This window comes from Microcaecilia unicolor, chromosome 13 (assembly GCF_901765095.1).
Source record: "Microcaecilia unicolor chromosome 13, aMicUni1.1, whole genome shotgun sequence".
Classification (NCBI taxonomy): domain Eukaryota; kingdom Metazoa; phylum Chordata; class Amphibia; order Gymnophiona; family Siphonopidae; genus Microcaecilia; species Microcaecilia unicolor.
In genome coordinates, this window is record NC_044043.1 from 75,152,733 (window position 1) to 75,171,540 (window position 18,808).

Here is an 18,808-nt window from a genome sequence, read left to right on the forward strand (position 1 = left end):
TATCTTGTAGGGAGAACACTGGTGACTTCAGTGTAACTTCTGTACAGGAATTTAGAAGTGATGGTTAGCGTATCAGGGTTTAAAAAAAGGTTTGGACAAATTCCTGGAGGAGAAGTCCATAGTCTGCTATTGAGACAGACGTGCTATTGAGACATTCATGGGAAGCAACTGCTTGCCCTGTGATTTGTAGTATAGAATATTGGTACGCTGAGATTCCGCATGGAATCTTGTCACTCTTTAGGATTCCAGAATCTTGCTATTCTTTGGGGTTCTACACAGAATGTTCCAACGATTTGGGTTTCTGCCAGATACTTGTGACCTGGCTTGGCCACTGTTTGGAAAACAGGATACTGGTCTAGATGGACCATTGGTCTGACCCAGTATGGCTACTCTTATGCTCTTATAGTTAAGAGAGCTTTGTTTTGAATTTTGAAATACAAAACAAGAGCCCTAATAACTGTGAGCTGAACCAAATCATATTTCTTGCAAGTCACTACTTGACTTGTTTTTGGTAGAATAGGATAGGAAAATCAGGATATTTTGAGACAAGGATCATGAAGTATCTTGGCCCTGTTTCAAGTTGGCGGTGTATGTCCATATAAATAAGTATTGCCATACTGGGAAAGACCAAAGGTCCATCGAGCCCAGCATCCTGTTTCCAACAGTGGCCAATCCAGGTCACAAATACCCAGCAAGATCCCAAAAATGTACAAAACATTTTATACTACTTATCCCAGAAATAGTGGATTTTCCCCAAGTCCATTTAATAATGGTCTATGGACTTACATAAGTACACATAAGTATAATGATAACTCAGCATTGGTGGAAGGGGGATAAAGCCACAGCATAGGCTCCTTAGTGGCACTCACTTAGCACTGAGCCACATGACTGGGAATTGTTCCTTGCCATATAACTCTCTCACTCTGCTGTGATAGCCAGTGCACGAGAGATTGATTATTCTCGGACCTGGATTTGTAGTTACATCACTGCTCTTAATAGTGCAGTGACCCTGCACTGGATTCAGCAGGAGCACCACAGACTTGGACACGTTCTTCAACCTATACACCATTGTGCTAAGGTCTGCTTGGGCATCTAACACACGACTGCTTTAAGGAAAGCAGAATGTTTAGAAAATGAGCCCCTTAGACACCTAACTGCTGCCTCACCCCTGTTGAGGGGCTTAACTTCTGTTTGAGCAGTTAAGTGCTTAGTTGGCATCTAACGTTTGGTGCACTGCATCAAATTAGGGGGTAATATTTAACGAAACAGACTTCAATATTCTGTTAAAGGTTGGTTACGAGTCCTGCTAAATAGTCTGAGTCAGTGTGAGCAGCAAGGGCGTAGCTACGTGGAGCCAAGGGGGCATGGGCCCCCGTAGTTTTGGCCCTGGCCCCCCCCTCCCGCCACCAACCCTCCCCCACCGCTGTCGGATACCTTTGCTGGCGGGGGTCCCCAACCCCCACCAGCCGAAGTCCTCTTCTCTGGCTCGGCCGCGTTGCTGATCTACAAGGGCAGGACGTCAGACTCATAGAAACAGAAGCCTGCCCTTGCAGATCAGCAACACGGCCGAGCCAGAGAAGAGGACTTTGGCTGGCGGGGGTTGGGGACCCCCGCCAGCAAAGGTACCCGACAGCGGGGGAGGGTTGGTGACGGCGGGAAGAGGGGGTCCAAAGGGTTGGCACCGGGGGGGGGGGGGGTCAAAGGTGGTGGCGGGGGTCAAAAATGGCGGCAGGGGGTTAAAAATGGCAGGGGGTTGGTGGCACTGGGGGGGTTTAAATGTGCCCCCTCACCTCGGGCTCTGGACCCCGCTCCCGCCGAAGTCTGGCTACGCCCCTGGTGAGCAGGGTCAAAGAATCAAGGCTTCAGTCACAGTGAATTCAATACAATTATAGAACAAACAGAGACTTGTCCTTGTTGTTAAGTAGTGACTGTCATATAGAAATGTTAGCTCCAGTTGCTATGTGGCTGCCAACTGTATCGTAACTCAACAATACACTGTTTGTCTTCCAGCTAATAGTTCAGCAGTGTCATACTGTATATAAAAGCGTCACATTTTGAAACCTGAAAGAAAATATGTATCATATTAAAAGCATGGAAACAAAACTTGAATGTGCAAGTACTAAAAGCCTCTTGTTTCCCCAGTGCTTTTCTGATCTTTAATGTCGAAAAGCAATTCCTCCAGGATACCCTCAATGTTAGGTTTCTAATCACAGCAATAACCGCTAAAAAAAAAAAAAAATAGCATTTTTTCGGTTTTATCTAAATTAGTCTGTTTCACGAAATGATATCTTTAATTTTCTTTCTAAATAAGATATTATTATCATGAACACTGCACTGATTCTCCTTGTGATGATGGTAATCTACTTCTCTGACAGGTTTGGTCTTTCGCATATGCCTCAAGTGGTTTGTGTTTTTCCCAGGCTCACTGCAAATCATTTTTTTCAACTATTTTCATATTAATTGGGTGGTTGTCTGAAAGTCTTCATAACCATGCAGGTTTAGGGGGAATTGGCAAGTTGCATTAATAATGTTTCCCAAGTGGAAAAGCAGGAAATAGAAAATACATCTGTTGGGAAATGACTTCAGTATCCCTGCCAGAAAGAGATTTCAGCACCTGGAAAGGCCCATATTTAATAAGAGACTTCTGTGTGTGTTTCTTAAAATAACTGGAGAAAGCAGGCTTTTCGTTCATTCAGCAGCGAATTCTGTAGGGCATTTAAATCAGTGCAAGTCTATCAAACTCGATTTAATTAGAACAACTTAGACTTAAACCGTGACTGTGAAGCAGAGCTACGTGGCAGATTTTCCGTGTCTTGGCACTACTTGAAGATTTCTTATATTGATAAGACAGCACTTCAACCCACGTGTATAATGTTAAAATATTGATCAGGCTTACTAGTGCATGGGAAGTGCCAGATGTAGAAATAGATGTGCATTTAGACAATTCATATTGGTTTGATAGTTAGCCAGTGACACAGTGAAGTGTAGCTTTGGTAGAGTAGAGTGGAGGAGTGGCCTAATGGTTAGTGCAGTGAGCTGAGAACCAGGGGAACCAGGTTCAATTCCCACTGCAGGCCATTGTGACTCTGGGCAAGTCACTTAACCTTCCATTTCCCCCAGGAACAAAATAAGTACCTATCCTTTATAATAATTCTCACCTCCAACGTTCTGACTTGCTGCCTGGGACCGTGGCTCATTCCGAGTTGGTCTGCTAGGCTCCGTAGATCAGGCTGGCATCACCGTAACCATTATGATGTCAGCTTCAGAACCCAGGGGGGAAAAAACATGCCTCACGGCTGATCCATGTCCAGAGGAGGGTCTCTGGAGTGGGGGGCTGGAGGGGGGGGCAGGGGAGAGAGGAGGGTCGCTGGACATGGGTGGCTGGAGGGGGGGCAGGGGAGAGAGGAGGGTTGCTGGACGTGGGTGGCTGCAGGGGGAACAGGGGAGAGAGGAGGGTCGTTGGACATGGGTGGCTGCAGGGGAGAGAGGAGGGTCACTAGACATGGGTGGCTGCAGGGGGGCAGGGGAGAGAGGAGGGTCGCTGGACATGGGTGGCTGCAGGGGGGCAGGGGGGTCGCTGGACATGGGTGGCTGGAGGGGGCAGGGGAGAGAGGAGGTTCGCTGGACATGGGTGGGCACAGGGGGAGAGGAGGGTCGCTGGACATGGGTGGGTGCAGGGGGAGAGGAGGGTTGCTGGACATGGGTGACTTGAGGGGGGCAGGGGAGAGAGGAGGGTCACTGGACATGGATGGCTGCAGGGGGGGCAGGGGGGTCACTGGACATGGGTGGCTGGAGGGGGCAGGGGAGAGAGGAGGGTCGCTGGACATGGGTGGCTGGAGGGAGAGGGGAGAGAGGAGGGTCACTGAATATGGGTGGCTGCAGGGGGGCAGGGGGTCGCTGGACATGGGTGGGTGCAGGGGGAGAGGAGGGTCGCTGGACATGGGTGGCTGCAGGGGGGCAGGGGGGTCGCTGGACATGGGTGGCTTGAGGGGGCAGGGGAGAGAGGAGGTTCGCTGGACATGGGTGGGCACAGGGGGAGAGGAGGGTCGCTGGACATGGGTGGGTGCAGGGGGAGAGGAGGGTTGCTGGACATGGGTGACTTGAGGGGGGCAGGGGAGAGAGGAGGGTCACTGGACATGGATGGCTGCAGGGGGGGCAGGGGGTCGCTGGACATGGGTGGCTGGAGGGGGCAGGGGAGAGAGGAGGGTCGCTGGACATGGGTGGCTGGAGGGAGGCAGGGGAGAGAGGAGGGTCACTGAATATGGGTGGCTGCAGGGGGGCAGGGGGTCGCTGGACATGGGTGGGTGCAGGGGGAGAGGAGGGTCGCTGGACATGGGTGGCTGCAGAGGAGCCGAGGAAAACCTTGCTAGCGCCCGTTTCATTTGTGTCAGAAACGGGCCTTTTTTACTAGTATATAATAATATGTAAACTGTGTTGATCGCAATTACAAAGCTGCATAAGCATCTACGCACGCCCAACGTGCGCCAAGATGGAGTTACTGCCCGGCTACCATGTGGCTCTTGCTGTAATTTCATTTTTGGTGCATGTCCGATATGCACGTCCGAAAAATATTATTTTCGAATGCATGTAGTGGGCGTGCACCAAGTGGCATTTGACGTGCGTAGGTTATTACCGCCCGGTTACCACGTGAGACTTTACTGCTAGGTCAGTGGCTGGCGGTAAGGTCTCAGACCCCAAATGGATGTGCAGCAATTTTCATTTTGCCGCATTTCCATTTTTGGCAAAAATTTTAATAAGGCCTTTTTTCACAGGTGCGCTGAAAAATGATTCTGCCTGCGCCCAAAACGCACGTCTACACTACTGCAGGCCATTTTCCAGTGCGCCTTTGTAAAAGGGCCACACAGAAAGGTGGTGTATCAAATCCAATTCCCTTTCCCTTATTTAATCTTGCTTAAATTGCATTAATGCCTGGGGGAGAGCGGCAGGAAGAGGCCATGGGTAGATTTAAGTTTTGTGCTGCTTATTGGGTATTGGGAGGGGAAAAGAAGTGATTATAGTAAAGAACTTGAGCTGTTTGCTCTAAAATTGGTAGGGTATCATCCCTAGGTTATTTACCTAATGATCAGACATTGTTCCAAATGATTTTCACTCACTGATTCATGCAACTATAAATTTTATGTCAATACTTTCTTCAAAATCTTTATTTTATTCAACAGAAGCTATAAAGATTTTCCCCTTCAGTAGCACAGCTGAATGACATTTCTGTCCTTCTGCAAGAAAGACCCAGGGGATACATTAGTATTTGCTGGGAAGTACAGCCAGCCCAGAGATGCATTATGACAAGTCTAAACCTCACTCTCAGAATCCAGAAAGAAGTAAATTGACTGTTGCAAATGTTTCTAAAGTTGTTTTAAAGTGTCAAGATTATTTCCGGTTCATTACCGCTCACGTTGACATGTATACTGGACTTGTTTCTATTGTCTCTTTGTTTCCATGATTGAATATAGCTTGAGTACTTGAAAAAAAAAATTAACTGTGGATCTTTTTATAGCTGAATAGCTGCAAAATATGGGGGCTTTTTTGATTGTAGGTTCTGAGAGTTAATGGGCCTTAGTAATGAATGTCGTCCTTTTCCAGGAATAGATTTTCGTTCCATTATAGGCCGTTGCAAACAGGTTCCACTAGTCCATTTCTTCAGGAAAGGCAAATGATGAACATGACTTGTGTGAGAAAAAAGGTCACCGTGTTAAGTGTTCACCTAATAGTTAATATATAGCAGATGCCTTTTGCCTGCAGGGGAAGATGCGTTCATGCTGCATCTAGCATTGGTTGTTGAGAAGTTGTAAGACAGGATGTCTTTGGAGATTTACAGAAGTGTTAAAACACAAGCTACTACTACTATTTAACATTTCTAGAGCGCTACAAAGTGTACGCAGCGCTGTACAAACACAGAAGAAAGACAGTCCCTGCTCAAAGAGCTTACAATCTAATAGACAAAAAGTAAAGCATTTAAATTTAAAATATTTAAGCAGTCAAGCACAAGAGAACAGTCACAGAAGGACTGAAGATGTTGAAGGGTGGTCAGTGTGATTAGGTGTAACTCTGGTTGGAGTAGTGGGAGAAGGTGATAGAAGAATAGAAATGGGTGAGGTAAAGTAATGAGTGGGTTGATAGGGAGGTTATATAAGACATGTCACTCTAGGGGTGGGTGGGTAGAGGGGTAGGGTGGGTGGAAGCAGGAGAAGGTATTCTCTGCAGCCTATCTGTGAGATGGAAAATGCTCTCTGAAGCTGCTGCTATAAGTTGTTAGTTTTCTCTCCCTGAAAGAGATCCAAGCCACACCCACGAAGTTCAAACTGTCAGTGGGGAGGGTGAGGGGAGGAAATGGCAGTGCTTGATGAAAAAGAGAGCTCAGTTTGATAGGAGATATACTATAGGATGTCATTCTGAGGCCAGGCTAAGTCTAAAGCAGGAGAAGGTATTCTCTGCAGCCTATCTGTGAGATGGAAAATGCTCTCTGAAGCTGCTGCTATAAGTTGTTAGTTTTCTCTCCCTGAAAGAGATCCAAGCCACACCCACGAAGTTCAAACTGTCAGTGGGGAGGGTGAGGGGAGGAAATGGCAGTGCTTGATGAAAAAGAGAGCTCAGTTTGATAGGAGATATACTATAGGATGTCATTCTGAGGCCAGGCTAAGTCTAAAGCAGGAGAAGGTATTCTCTGCAGCCTATCTGTGAGATGGAAAATGCTCTCTGAAGCTGCTGCTATAAGTTGTTAGTTTTCTCTCCCTGAAAGAGATCCAAGCCACACCCACGAAGTTCAAACTGTCAGTGGGGAGGGTGAGGGGAGGAAATGGCAGTGCTTGATGAAAAAGAGAGCTCAGTTTGATAGGAGATATACTATAGGATGTCATTCTGAGGCCAGGCTAAGTCTAAAGCAGGAGAAGGTATTCTCTGCAGCCTATCTGTGAGATGGAAAATGCTCTCTGAAGCTGCTGCTATAAGTTGTTAGTTTTCTCTCCCTGAAAGAGATCCAAGCCACACCCACGAAGTTCAAACTGTCAGTGGGGAGGGTGAGGGGAGGAAATGGCAGTGCTTGATGAAAAAGAGAGCTCAGTTTGATAGGAGATATACTATAGGATGTCATTCTGAGGCCAGGCTAAGTCTAAAGCAGGAGAAGGTATTCTCTGCAGCCTATCTGTGAGATGGAAAATGCTCTCTGAAGCTGCTGCTATAAGTTGTTAGTTTTCTCTCCCTGAAAGAGATCCAAGCCACACCCACGAAGTTCAAACTGTCAGTGGGGAGGGTGAGGGGAGGAAATGGCAGTGCTTGATGAAAAAGAGAGCTCAGTTTGATAGGAGATATACTATAGGATGTCATTCTGAGGCCAGGCTAAGTCTAAAGCAGGAGAAGGTATTCTCTGCAGCCTATCTGTGAGATGGAAAATGCTCTCTGAAGCTGCTGCTATAAGTTGTTAGTTTTCTCTCCCTGAAAGAGATCCAAGCCACACCCACGAAGTTCAAACTGTCAGTGGGGAGGGTGAGGGGAGGAAATGGCAGTGCTTGATGAAAAAGAGAGCTCAGTTTGATAGGAGATATACTATAGGATGTCATTCTGAGGCCAGGCTAAGTCTAAAGCAGGAGAAGGTATTCTCTGCAGCCTATCTGTGAGATGGAAAATGCTCTCTGAAGCTGCTGCTATAAGTTGTTAGTTTTCTCTCCCTGAAAGAGATCCAAGCCACACCCACGAAGTTCAAACTGTCAGTGGGGAGGGTGAGGGGAGGAAATGGCAGTGCTTGATGAAAAAGAGAGCTCAGTTTGATAGGAGATATACTATAGGATGTCATTCTGAGGCCAGGCTAAGTCTAAAGCAGGAGAAGGTATTCTCTGCAGCCTATCTGTGAGATGGAAAATGCTCTCTGAAGCTGCTGCTATAAGTTGTTAGTTTTCTCTCCCTGAAAGAGATCCAAGCCACACCCACGAAGTTCAAACTGTCAGTGGGGAGGGTGAGGGGAGGAAATGGCAGTGCTTGATGAAAAAGAGAGCTCAGTTTGATAGGAGATATACTATAGGATGTCATTCTGAGGCCAGGCTAAGTCTAAAGCAGGAGAAGGTATTCTCTGCAGCCTATCTGTGAGATGGAAAATGCTCTCTGAAGCTGCTGCTATAAGTTGTTAGTTTTCTCTCCCTGAAAGAGATCCAAGCCACACCCACGAAGTTCAAACTGTCAGTGGGGAGGGTGAGGGGAGGAAATGGCAGTGCTTGATGAAAAAGAGAGCTCAGTTTGATAGGAGATATACTATAGGATGTCATTCTGAGGCCAGGCTAAGTCTAAAGCAGGAGAAGGTATTCTCTGCAGCCTATCTGTGAGATGGAAAATGCTCTCTGAAGCTGCTGCTATAAGTTGTTAGTTTTCTCTCCCTGAAAGAGATCCAAGCCACACCCACGAAGTTCAAACTGTCAGTGGGGAGGGTGAGGGGAGGAAATGGCAGTGCTTGATGAAAAAGAGAGCTCAGTTTGATAGGAGATATACTATAGGATGTCATTCTGAGGCCAGGCTAAGTCTAAAGCAGGAGAAGGTATTCTCTGCAGCCTATCTGTGAGATGGAAAATGCTCTCTGAAGCTGCTGCTATAAGTTGTTAGTTTTCTCTCCCTGAAAGAGATCCAAGCCACACCCACGAAGTTCAAACTGTCAGTGGGGAGGGTGAGGGGAGGAAATGGCAGTGCTTGATGAAAAAGAGAGCTCAGTTTGATAGGAGATATACTATAGGATGTCATTCTGAGGCCAGGCTAAGTCTAAAGCAGGAGAAGGTATTCTCTGCAGCCTATCTGTGAGATGGAAAATGCTCTCTGAAGCTGCTGCTATAAGTTGTTAGTTTTCTCTCCCTGAAAGAGATCCAAGCCACACCCACGAAGTTCAAACTGTCAGTGGGGAGGGTGAGGGGAGGAAATGGCAGTGCTTGATGAAAAAGAGAACTCAGTTTGATAGGAGATATACTATAGGATGTCATTCTGAGGCCAGGCTAAGTCTAAAGCAGGAGAAGGTATTCTCAGCCTATCTGTGAGATGGAAAATGCTCTCTGAAGCTGCTGCTATAAGTTGTTAGTTTTCTCTCCCTGAAAGAGATCCAAGCCACACCCACGAAGTTCAAACTGTCAGTGGGGAGGGTGAGCTCTTATGTTCTTTGTCAGTCATAGTACTCAGCACGGCTGCTCCTCATGACCACTGGTTTTTGTTTGTCTGCTTGTTTCTGATTTGGTAGATGGTTATCTATGAGGCCTAACATTGACCGCTGGAAAGCTGCACCCAGCTTAGCCATCCAAGATGGGCCCAAACCAATCTGAATGCATTAATTGGGTTGAAGTCTTGAGGACTGGCGTTACATAACAGTATGGCTTGCAAATTTCAGACTTCCTATTTCGGCCTCTTCTTCTGGCTAGAAGCCAGCAAAAACCAGCAAAAGTTTAGTTTAATGAAATTTGATATACCGCCCTTCCAAACACATCAGAGCGGTGAACAATTACAAAATTTACATAAACGATAAAGGAACTACAAAATCGTAAAGTAAAAAAGAAGAGAAAGATAAATTAAAATTGAACTACATTAATAAAAATTGGAGGTTGAGATTCCAATGCTAAGTATTACTGGTGCTGGTGAAGGGGAAAGGCCACCTGAAATAAATGGGCTTTTAATAAAGCCTCAAAATGGGAGAGTGACTGCTCAGAATGAAGAGGGAGGAGGAGAACATTTCAGAGGGAAGGGACTAGGCAGAAGAAGGCAGAGTGGCAGGTGGACTCCAAGCATGAGAGGTGAACAGAGGGAACATAAAGCCTAGAGGCAGAAGAAAAACATAAGGAATGGGAATGAACATACAGGAAATTTTGAAGAATTAAGGTAAGAAGGAATACCAGAATGAAGAGCCTTGAAGGCCAACAGGAGTACCCTGAATTGAACCCTACAGAAAATAGGAAGCCAGTGATGAAGTGCAACAAGAGGAGAAAAACAGCAAAATGAAGAGCATGACTAAGGAGGCAAATTGCAGTATTTTGAACTGTCTGGAATCGAGATACTTTAGGAAGACCGGCTAGAACAATGTTGCAATAATCAAGTCGGGGAAAGAACAAGAGAAGAAAGAAGAGTAGTGCAAGATTTTATCGTCCAAGAAACCTCTAATGGCAAGATTTCACAGTGGCAGAGAAGTGAGGAGTGAAGGTAAGTTGTGAGTCAAAAAGAGCTACAAGGTAAGTTAGTTACCAAACTGAGAGGGGTTCCAACTAGAGAAGGGATAAGGGTAGGAAAGGCTGCGGTGCCAGTGACCCACATTGTGACAGACATAAAATACTAAGTAATTAGCTTGACAACCATTCTGAGACAGCATCCAAGCATTCTTGTAGAGGAGAAAGGTCAAGATTTGCAGGGTCAAGATGTGAGACTGAGAATGTTGTCAGCGTATATAGAGAGAATCTAATAGGAAAAGACTGGATCAAGATAGCAAGAGGAGCTAAGAAAATGTTAAACTACATTGGGGAAAATAAAGAACCCTGGGGGGAACCCTGTGAAGAAGAGGAAAAGAGTCAGAGCTGGGTAAACCTAATGAGAAAGACCAACCTTTTAAGTAAGAGGAGAACCATTTAAGCATGCTACCAGAGAAGTCTACAGAAGAAAGGCGGGAGATGAGGAGAGAGTGATGTGAAAAAAATAAAACAAAGTTGCTCAAGTTCAAACATATAACTTTTGCAGACTGCTTATGGACCCATGACATCAAAAATCAGCCATTATCAATATTTTGGATCTGTTGCTTTAGTCATCTTTCCCAGATTCAGTCACATCTTTACAGAGTAGTACTTAGTCACTTCGCTGCCACTTATACAAATAAATATACACTTAATGTGAATCACTTATTCACTCTTTCCAAAAATACTAGGACTAGGGGGCATGCAACGAAGCTACTAAGTAGTAAACAAAACAAATTGGAAAGAATATTTCTTCACTCAAATGTGTAACTAAACTATGGAATTCGTTGCCAGAGAATGTGATAAAAAGCAGCTAGCTTAGCAGGGTTTAAAAAAAGGTTTGGACAATTTCCTAAAAGAGAAGTCCACAAAACATTATTAAGATAGACTTGGGAAAATTCACTGGTTATTCCTGGGATAAGCAGAATAAAATCTGTTTTACTCTTTTGGGAACTTGCCAGGTACTTGTTACCTGGATTGGCCACTGCTGGATCACTGTCCCAGTATGAGATACTTATATATTTATGTAATAGTGCTGGTATTCTGTGCACTTATGAATGTGGGCACCCAGTTATAAAATTGTCCTTCATTTGCCAAAAAGCATTGCATGTCCAACCATATCAAATGCAGAACATACGTCAAGCAATAATAATAAAAAAACGATCTATGAACTAATTAACTTCCGCAAACTACTGAAGACCCATCCCTTTAACAAGGCATACCACAAAGATCAACAAATGTGAACTCCTCCACATATATCCAGTATTGTCTTATAATATTTGCTTGTTATACTAACCTCATGCCTTCTTATTATCATGTCTACCCAAGATCCTTCTATAATACTAAATGTCTACCTTATTATATATTTCCTATTCATGATGTATTGTAAGCCACATTGAGCCTGCAAAGAGGTGGGAAAATGTGGGATACAAATGCAATAAATAAATAACATGCCAGCGCTAACATTATCCATCTGACATGTAAGGAAATCAAATACAGAAATCATCAAGGTCTTGGTACTCTATCCTCTACAGAGGCAACCTTTACAAGGCTCTAGCAACTGATGTATTTCCAAAAAATCCATTAAATGCATTAACACATTTCTCGATTATTTTAGCAAGCGAAGGGAAATTAGAAACTAGGTGATAATTTGTGATAATGTGGTTCTTTTTGAGATGTGGGTAAATTAGTGCCTGTTTCTAAGGGATGAGGCATAACTACCTAGAGATGAAATGGCATTGATTCTCTTCTGCAGGAAAGGGGCCATAATCACTTCAGAGTTCTTCCTCTCTAAATGAGGCAGGGATCCAGAGTGGGTCCTCCGTGCAGTGTCTGTAACAATAGCACCCTCTATATCTGTCAGAGAGAAAGCACTTCTGGCCAGCTGCATTCGAATGAAGGCTTACTTTAGGGAGAGGAAGATCCGTAATCTTTTGACCCAAATTCTGTATTTTCTAATAAAGAATTTAGCAAATTTCTTGGCAACAGGAAAGGGAGTAGCAGATCGTATGGATGCCATTTTTCCAACTGAAAATGTTTATAGTAGATAGAAGCAGAAGCGGAGCCAGGTTGACGACGCGGGGGGAGCGAGAGCGGACTTCCGCCGGCGCTGGCGCACATTTTCAATGCAACACATTGAGACAAAAATAGGCGCCGGAGCTGGCAGAACTCCATTTGGGAGAGCGGCCGCTCCCCTGGCACCCCCCCTGGCTACGCCACTGGATAGAAGCTGTTTTGGCTGATTTAGCAGTTTTTTTAAATCTCCCCCCCCCCCCCCCATCCAAAAAGAAGCATTCTGAGCTTCCTGGACCAGGTTCCAATACTGAGACAAAACCTCAATACGATCTCAATATGATGATCTTGCACCAACCAGCGCTTGGCTTGTCTCAGCTTCCATTTCTGAATAACCAGGTCTTCAGTGAAGCAGGGAGCCATGTTTGTGCATTCTGAGGTTTTGTTTCTACACGTAATTCAGGCCACAGACTCCAAAACTTCCCCAAGGGCTTCTTTTACATGATTCCTGCATGGTAAATGCTTCCTCTTATTTACTGCACAGGAATCGCTAGCATGGTTTTGTAAAACAGGACCTAAGACTGGTATTCTATTGTTCTACTAACATTGTCAGTCACTTGCTGTTTCTTGGTATTCTATGATTACATTGGTAGCAACCGGTTTTTTTTATTTGTAACCATTTAAATTTTTACAAGCGATAAAACAGCTTGCTGGAAATACAGAGAAAGTAATATGTAGGAATTATTTCAGTCAGGTAATTCTATTCTCTTCCTTAGACCTCTAAATAGGGAGAGTGAAACAAGATAAGGAGATCAATTAAACAGTAAACAGAAAAAAACCCCCGTGGTATTAACCTGATTATCCCCAGATATTACTCGTCTAATTCATTATTCCACATTGATCATCTGGTTGGCTTCTTCAAGGCCAATATGGTGTATAGTCAAATCATTTCATTGAAAAACATACTTATTGTCCAATATTAGTTAGAAATAATACATCTGATTACATTCTTTCTCTTTTAAAAAACCAGAAGTTATTTAACAATACATATACTTAAGTCTCTAATTCAAATCCCACTGATTAACGTAATCCCAGTTTTCACAGGCTTCACTCCTTTTAAAGTAATAATTTGAGGAAATATTTCGGTAGCAACAGGTTTATAATATGCAAGTTTGGTTGAGGACTGTTATGGATTATTAATATCTCCGAGAGATTGAAAATCAGCAAATATTGATTGGACCAATGGTACTGGTCTAGATACTGAAAACACAGAAAATAACTTTAAATAGTTGGACTTAAATCTTCAAAGATTCATTCAAAATAAGGAATGAAAATGTTACTTCCTTTGTCTTATGTTTTTTTTTTATCATTTACCTTTTAAAAAAAGAATGTTTTGAGTTTTTGAAATCCCTATTACAGTTCTCAAAAATATATATTCTCAATTTTTTAAAGGACCATTAGAAGGTGGATATATTTGGATATATATATAAAGTGCATTGAGATATAGGGGCTCCTTTTACAAAGCCCTGCTAGCGATTCCGGCATGGAAAATGCAATGAAGACCATAGGAATTGAATGGGCTTCATCGCATTTGCTACGCTGGAATCTCTAGCGTGGCTTTTGTAAAAGCAGAATCCCATATAGTCTTAAACTCTTGAAAGAATTTTGTAAAAGAAGCCCCTAATTTGCAACAGATAAATGATGATTGTAATGAAATTGAATAATTTGAAGATATTTTGAAGATATGATAAATTTGGGAAGAATTCATTCTGAGAATATACTCGCTAATTGAGCAAATATATAAAAAAATGTAAAAATAAGGACCGATGAAGAATATAAGTGTTGGCTGGAGAGCACCTCGTTGGTGAATATTTTCCAATATATCCACCTTTTGATGGTCCACTAAAAAAATTGAGAATATATATTTTTGAGAACTGTTTAATTGGGGTTTAGATTTTGCAAGTTCTCATTACAAGAATCAGTGACCTCATTTAGTGGTTGAATTTTTTTTTTGATGCAATATCTCAACAAAATAATGTGACCTCAACAAAGGAGATAAAAAATGTATTGTCCATTCGGTACCAAACAACAAACTCACTGCACCCAGATAGACATAGGGAAAGCCACCGTTTGTCCCTAGGATTGGTAGCATGGAATCTTGCTACTCTTTGGGATTCTAGAATTGTGCTAATCTTTGGGATTCCAAAATCTTGCTACTATTTGGGATTCCGAAATCTTGTTACTCTTTGGGATTCTGCCAGGTACTTGTGACCTGAATTGGCCACTGCTGGAAGCAGGATACTGGGCTAGATGGACCTTTGGTCTGACCCAGTATGGCTTTTCTTATGCTCTTATATACTTAAGATTAGCGTAACGTGGCATTAGTGCTCTTATTTATGCAGCCACAGTTACATCATGTCTATGGCTGGTGTATCTCAGGCTATGCAAATATAAGATATACTGATGCCATGTTATACTAGTATTCCATGATACTATTATAGAGCAGGCTGCTGGCATTGGGATGCCTAAAGGAGTCTCACAATGGCTGATAGAGGGCTTTCCTGCCACTGTCTGTTGTGCTGGTGATGCTCTGCCCTCCCCCTCCCCCGAAGCCAGCATTTTCTTTGGGCTCCTGCAGTGGCAGGCTGATGAATGTGACAGCCTTGATGGTAGGGGGTAATGGAAGATGGTGACTACGAGTGGGGCAGGGGGAGCATGAGATGTGCCTAAAAGGAAACACCCCCTTATAGAATTGTCCCCTTCTTGGTCCTCAAAAGACCATGCCTCTGATTAATCCTATTAGGTGCCAGCACTTTTGCCGCTCCATACTACACTGCTATGCCTTTGGAAGTTTTCAAATAATCAAGAGTCTCTCAGGATTCCATTCATTGTGGTGTCTCACTTCAGCTCACCTCAGCTTTATTGGACCTTCCCAGCGTTGGTTTTAATGATGAAACCCCATTCTGCGTCTAGTGGAGCAGGCATTTAATAATATGCAATCCATGCACATTTATCATTATACGGTCTCTGGATTCTGTATTTAAGCTGCAATATGAACTGTAAAATGCAATTTATTGTGATGAATTAACTGCCTCTTTTAAAATAGAAATAACTGGTTTGGATTACCAGACATCATATTCTGTCATTCAGTGGCAGGTTTATGTCCATTCTGAGATGTGTTTTTGTTGCTTTAAACAAGGCTTCAAACAATACATATCAGCAGAAATGAATTGTTGTTAAAACACAAAAGGCATATGGAACATTTTCCAAAGATACGTATAAGGCAGTACCTGCTCCTTAGAGAATAGATTATAAGGTATTCTACACAAAGACAGACGAGGCATACAGATGCAAAACAAACAAGTCTTTGAAGTGTACAGACCGTGTGGCTCAACGGTAGTGCATCTGACTCCAGATCAGAAGGCTGAGTGTTCAAATCACACCAGGGTCACGGCACCTTGGGATTGTATTTGTCTTGGAGGGGAGGAGTAGTCTAATGGTTAGCACAGTGGGCTTTGATCCTGGCAACCTGGGTTCAGTTCCCACTGCAGCTCGTTTATTTATTTTATTTGTTACGTTTGTACCCCACATTTTCCCACCTATTTGCAGGCTCAATGTGGCTTACATGATACCGGAGAGGTGTTAATGGACTCTAGAGTAGAGCAAATACAAATAATGGTTAAGTTGGGGTAGGAAGGGTAGGGACCACATGAAAGAACATGTGATGGGGCCGTATAGAGGATAGCTGGTGGGGCCGTATAGAGGATAGCAAGAACAGATGAGATTGTTTGGTGATCAATACGAACTGTGGTGGTGGAGTGTGCTGATTTCAGGCATTTAAGTTGGGTCGGGGGGGGGGGTAAGCCTTTTGGAACAGGTGGGTTTTTAGATTTTTTTCTGAATTAGAGGTGGTCATAGGTGGTTTTCATGGTTTTTGGTAGTGCGTTCCATAGCTATATACTGATGTAGGAAAAACTGGATGCGTAGGTTGATTTGTATTTTAGTCCTTTTGCAGCTTGGGTAGTTAAGGTTTAGGTATTGTCGTGCTGATGCGGATGTGTTTCTGGTTGGTAGGTCGATTAGGTTCGTCATATATCCCGGTGCTTCACCATAGATGATCTTGTGAACCATAGTGCAGAGTTTGAAGGCGATGTGTTTTTTAATTGGAAGCCAATGTAGTTTTCCGTGAAGGGGTGTTGTGCTTTCAAAACGTGTTTTTCCGAAGATGAGTCTTGCTGCCGTATTTTGAGCGGTTTGAAGTTTCCTTAAGACTTGCTCTTTGCATCCCGCGTAGATTCCATTGCAGTAGTCAGCATGGCTTAGCACCATTGATTGTATCAGGTTGCGAAATAGTTTCCTTGGGAAGAATTGTTTCACTCGTTTGAGTGACCTTGAGCAAGTCACTTAACCCTCTATTTCCCCAGGTACAAAAAATCCCTTAGATTGTCAGCTCTCTAGGGACAGGGAAAATACCTGTATATAATGTGTACAGAGCTGTGTACATCTAGTAGCCCTATAGAAACTGATCAGTAGTAGTGTACTGTCTGGTTTGAGAATAATCTTGAAGGGCCATGGGGTAGAAGAAGAGACAAGATTGGAATGGAGTCAGAGTTGTCCAAGGTTATTAGTGTGAGTTGTCCCCAGAGAGGTGATGGCAAGTTGGAGTGACAAAATCATTAGTGGAAAATCATTCATTGAGACTGTAGTGGGGGGGATGGGAAGGGAGAAGATGGGAACAGGATCAATATTTGGTTAGTTTCTTGTGTGTGAGGTTGGTGAAAATTGGAGAGCAAATGGTGGAATGAAAGAATGGTGGTGGTCTAGGATACTGCTTAGTGACCTGAAGTCTTGTGGAGACTGGAGGCTAATTCAGTGTCAGATACTCTACCTTATGTAGGCTGTGTAAAGAACACTTAAAACTACTGGCAATGACCATCTGCAACCAATGTAAGTTAACACTTCAACAACAATTCTACAGAGAAAAAAGTCCTCAGATCTCACATAGACCTTATACCAAACCCCAACTTCTGTTAGGCTAAACAGAGAGGTCTCATTGTGACAATTCAATCATTGGCCAAAAAACCTTTATGTGCACATAAAGATATAGGACTGCATGTGGAGGTTTTTGGGCCAATGATTGAATTGTTACAATGAGACCTTTTTGTTTAGCCTAACAGAATTTGGGGCTTGGTATAAGATCTATGCGAAATCTGAGGTCTTTTTCCTTCGCAGAATGATTGATGAATGTATGCTGTCCACTTGATTGTTGAAGTTGGGCTGTGTAAAAAAGATGTCACTAGGGTAGATTGGGGAGGGGGAGGGCAGTAAAGCTATTAGGTTATCAGAAGCCATTTTTACTTATCCTGCAATTGAGGCAAGGATAGGCAGCACAATTAGTAAATTTCAAAAAACGCAGGAAAAGTAGCTATTTCAGAGATTTCTGTGGCACAAGATGAATTTGGTGATGCAGAAAGATACTTTCCAAATATTTACTTCTAGAATCTGATATAACCTGTTTGTTCCTGTACCATCCTCCTCCTCCTCATGAACAGGTATCCACATCTTGACAGCAAAGCACACTCAGAACTATCAAGGTATAGTAGCTGTCATGACAGTCCCACCAGAGGAATCAAGGGATAAATGAATATGTAAACGAACCAAACTTCTCACTGTTGGAGGCGGTCCCTTTGCAATGAGGTTAAAGCGCAGTGGAGGTGGTGGTGGTCAGGGGGGGGGTGCAGAGAAGTGTGTGAAGCCACTGCCTGCTCCCTTTTATGTTCTAGGGAAATTGCTGCCAATGGTTCAGGCCATGAATATGTTGTATATGAAAGATTTCTATGCATGCTACCTCCATTGTACGCAAATTTCTCTTGTACGTATTCTGAAAGCCTGACCTTTTTTGGTGGCCCTTGAAGACTGGGAGTGAATTCTATTGTTCTATGGTGTAGCAAAGATCATTCATTTAAAAAATATTGTATGGTTGGAAGGTTGGGGAAGGGGGAGAGAAGAGTTGTCATCCAGTCACCAACACAGGGGCTTTTTTTTTTTTTTTTACTAAGCTGCACCTAATGCAGCAAAAATGTTCTAATGTGGGAAGCACTAAAGCGCTATTTTTTTTATTTTTTGAAGGGACATTTCAGGGGCAGAGAGTGGGCATTCCTGCACTAATTGGTTAGCGCATCTGTATTACACAGATAACTTGGGATAGTTGCACAGATAACTTGGGAGCCCTTACCGCCATCAAAATAGGGGGCAGTAAGTATTCCAGCAGTGCTTTTTTAAAAAATTGCCATGTGCTAATAGTAACATCAGTGGCGTTCCTAGGGGGGCTGACACCTGGGACGGATCACCGATGCGCCCCGCCCCCCCCTGGGTGCAGCGTGCCCCCCCGGTGAAAGAACCCCCCCCGGGTGCACACCGCTGGGGGCGTGCTGCGCGCCTGTACGCTTTGTTCGTTTCCATGCTCCCTCTGCCCCAGAACAGGAAGTAACCTGTTCCGGGGCAGAGGGAGCACAGAACGAACGTAGCGGACAGGCGCACGACACCCCCCCCCCCAGCGGCATGCAACCGGGGCGGACCGCACCCACCGCCCCCACCTTGGTATG

General features: G+C 43.9%; 1 protein-coding gene across 1 annotated transcript in view; it reads left to right on the forward strand.

Moving 5' to 3' along the window:
* Window positions 1-18,808, forward strand: part of PLCH2 (phospholipase C eta 2) — a 727,403-nt gene that overhangs the window by 526,601 nt on the left and 181,994 nt on the right. The window lies entirely within an intron of this gene.